At 51.1% G+C, this 3683-nt stretch overlaps 1 long non-coding RNA gene across 1 annotated transcript in view; it reads left to right on the top strand.

Moving 5' to 3' along the window:
- Positions 1-1500, top strand: part of LOC116703009 (uncharacterized) — a 15139-nt gene extending 13639 nt beyond the window's left edge. Inside the window, exon 3 of the long non-coding RNA XR_004335310.1 lies at positions 1435-1500. This is a non-coding gene — a long non-coding RNA (uncharacterized LOC116703009). The remainder of the gene's footprint in view (positions 1-1434) is intronic.
- The last annotated feature ends 2183 nt before the right edge of the window (positions 1501-3683 follow it).

The following is a 3683-nucleotide window of genomic DNA, read 5'->3' on the forward strand; positions in this document are numbered from 1 at the left end:
GTGTGTGTGTGTGTGTGTGTGTGTGTGTGTGTGTGTGTGTGTGTGTGTGGGGTTTGGGGTGTAACCGCCCCCCCCGTCCCACCTGTAAATTACTCCTATTCCTAAATTAGGAAATCTGAGCTTCAAATTTACTGACTTGTGTGAGAAATGTGGGAATTATTTTCAGTTTACTATTTATTTATTTATTCATTCATTCATCCGTCGCTCGGTCGACCGAAACATGAAATCAATTCATTGTTTTAAATAGATTTCATGTTTTGTATCTTTATAAACTGAATTCTCTTTGCGTTTATCGGACAAAACACTCACTCTGAGACGTTTTACAGGAACTCTCGAGGAAACGATACGTCCGTGAACTCATCTGCAAATCTGCCGATTCATAGTTTTATTCTAATCGCTGTACGTTACGATTTTTTTTTTTTTTAGGGAACAATCATGAAAACATTCTCCCGACTCTTGACTTTTGTTAAAAAAAAAAAACTAATCAAATCACAACAAACAAAAACAAAACTTCTAATAAAATCACTTCCTAAAAGATGAATTAAATAAAAAAATTACCACAAAATGTTATTTTTTTCTCTCCCGGGTTTCATCATCAACCATCTGCACAGCACTCGCCCCCCCGACTCTCTCCGGGGTCAGGGACACACACATGCAGGTTTACAGCCAGCCGGGGCTCGCTGTAGGGGGGAGCTGAGGTTTCAGGGGTTAGAAAGTAGGAAGCTGTAAGGGACCGGGGGACTGGGGGACTGGGGGACCAGGGACCAGGACCCCCCCATGACATGTACAAGACGAGAGATCTCGCATCGGCCTAAAAACACGATCTGGGAAAAGAGAAGAGCTGCAGAAACTGGGAGGTTTCTTCATGGTGTTCTCAGGAGGTCAGGGACGCATGTCCAAGACCCGTCAGGGACGCATGTCCAAGACCCGTAAGGGACGCATGTTCAAGCCCAGTCAGGGACGCATGTCCAAGACCCGTAAGGGACGCATGTCCAAGGCCCGTTAGAGACGCATGTTCAAGCCCAGTCAGGGACGCATGTCCAAGCCCAGTCAGGGACGCAGGTTCAAGACCCATCAGGGACTCAGGTCCAAGACCCGTCAGGGACGCATGTTCAAGGCCCGTTAGGGACGCATGTTCAAGCCCAGTCAGGGACGCAGGTTCAAGACCTGTCAGGGACGCATGTCCAAGCCCCGTCAGGGACGCATGTCCAAGCCCCGTTAGAGACGCATGTTCAAGACCCGTCAGGGACGCATGTTAAAGCCCCGTCAGGGACGCATGTTTAAGGGATGCACAAGCCCGGTCAGGGACGCCTATTCAAGCCCCATTAGAGACGCATGTTTAAGCTCGGTCTCAGAAGCCCAGGATGCACGTCCAAACCCGGTCAGGGACACACACTCAATCACATGACCAAACACACTCCGGTGCATGTTCAGGTGCCGGCTGGCGCGCCGCTGGCAACACTTAACCGCCGTCGAAAAAGTTCCTGAGATCCTTAAAAATAAAATAAAAAGGTCCTGGAGAAGTTCTGCAGTCAAAACCAAACGGGGTCGAACGTCCGGCCGGTTTCACTACTTGCCGTTGCCGCTAAAGGTTTATCAAAGACGGGAACCATGGCGTCTCCGGGGGGTTAGCGGTGTGGTTGCTAGTGCGATCTCCGGTCGGTCGGGACGACGACGTAAAGGGTAACGACTGTTTCCTGTTTCCGGGTCTGAGCGACTGATGGGAACGACGATCTTTGGCATCGGTCCGGTGTTAGGAGACGAGCTCCACTGGGAGTTAATAGGACAGCGTGGCCGGGTTGGTTCAGTGGTTGAGCGGGCGCACGTGTACTGAGATGAGAGGTAAGTGCCTCCACGCAGAGGTCAAGGGTTCGAATCCGACCTGGGACGATTTCCTGCAACTGTCCTGTCAACAAATAAAGGCGGAAAAGCCACACAAAAAAGCCGCTAGTGTGATTGGTTGGATGGAGGAACCTCAGCCAATCAGACGTCAGATTGATATTAAAGTCAAAAGTCTGCGTCTCTTCCAGTAGGAACTGCGTAGCCTCCAACGTGCGTCTCTCAGTCAGGGACACTGCGTAGCCTCCAACGTGCGGTCTCTCGGTACCAGGACACTGCGTAGCCTCCAACGTGCGTCTCTCAGCCAGGGACACTAGTAGCTCCAACGCTGCGTCTCTCAGGGAAATGGACGTAGCTCCAAGTGCGGCTCCAGCCAGGGACACTGCGCTAGCCTCCAACGTGCGTCTCTCAGTCAGGGACACTGCGTAGCACTCCAACTGCGTCTCTAAGCCGGGACACTGCGTAGCCTCCAACGTGTGTCTCTCGGTCAAGGGACACCACGTAGCCTCCAACGTAGCGTCTCTCAGCCAGGGACACTGCGTAGCCTCCAACGTGCGTCTCTCAGTCAGGGAGCTGCGTAGACCTCAACGTGCGTCTCTCAGTCAGGGACACTGTCGCCTCCAACGCGTCCTCTCAGTCAGGGACACTGCGTAGCCTCCAACGCGCGCTATCTCAGTGGGACGCTGCGTAGCCTCCAACGTGCGTCTCTCAGTCAGGGCACACTGCGTAGCCTCCAACAGCTGCGTCTCTGTCAGGGACACTGCGTAGCCTCAACGTGTGTCTCTCGGTCATGGACACTGCGTAGCCTCCAACGTGCGTCTATCGGTCAGGGACATGCGTAGCCTCCAACGTGCGTTCTCAGTCAGGGACACTGCGTACCTCCAACGTGCGTCTCTCAGTCAGGGACACTGCGTAGCCTCCAACGTGCGTCTCTCAGTCAGGGACATGCGGTAGCCTCCAACTTCGTTCTTGCAGGACACTACGTAGCCTCCAAAATGCGTCTCTCAGTCAGGGACACTGCAAGCCTCATTGTGTCCCCGCAAGGGACATTGGTAGTCTCAACGTGCGTCTCTTGTCAGGGAGACAGGGACACTGAGTAGCCTCCAACGTGCGTCTCTCAGTCGGGACACTGATAGCCTCCAACGTGGTCTCTTATCAGGGACTGGTTCTTAGTCAGGGACACACGTTCAACCGGTTAGAGACGCACATTCTGCATTCATGCATGCAATGACACATGCCCCCCCCTTTCATCTAGACGACGCCTGTTAAAGCCCGGTCAACGGACGCCCCGTTAGGGACGCGAAGTTCAAGCCAGTCAGGGACGCACGTTGTGCTGCCTGCATGTCCCCCCTTTCTCATCTAGCTGCCCCTGTCAACAATTAAGGCAGAAAAGCCCACAAAAAATAATCAAATTAAACATAACGTTAATAAGTTGGCAGTAGTAATTGGGCTGTGTTTGGTAGTAGGAGGGTTAACATGTTAGGAACGCGGCCACGTTTGTTCTCATTACAAACAATAACAGAAGATGGAAATCATTTCAGAAACGTTGTAGCTATCTCTGGTAGCTTGATGCTAACGTTAGCTCAAAACACCATTCACCTGACAGCCTTTGTTGTGTGTGATGCTAACTTGTAGCTAAGCTAACTTGTAGCTAAGCTAGCAGTGAACCAACTTCGTTGTCTTCCCATCAACCATGAAAACAACATTTTGGTCACTTTTTTCAACATTGTAATCGCTTTTTCCTATATTTTTGTAATTTTTTCAATGTTGCGGCTGCTTTTTTTAAATGTATTTTGATATTTTTAATGTTGACATTTTCAGCCAGGGACACTGCGTAGCCTCCA

Source organism: Etheostoma spectabile, chromosome 15 (assembly GCF_008692095.1).
Source record: "Etheostoma spectabile isolate EspeVRDwgs_2016 chromosome 15, UIUC_Espe_1.0, whole genome shotgun sequence".
NCBI classification, from domain to species: Eukaryota; Metazoa; Chordata; class Actinopteri; order Perciformes; family Percidae; genus Etheostoma; species Etheostoma spectabile.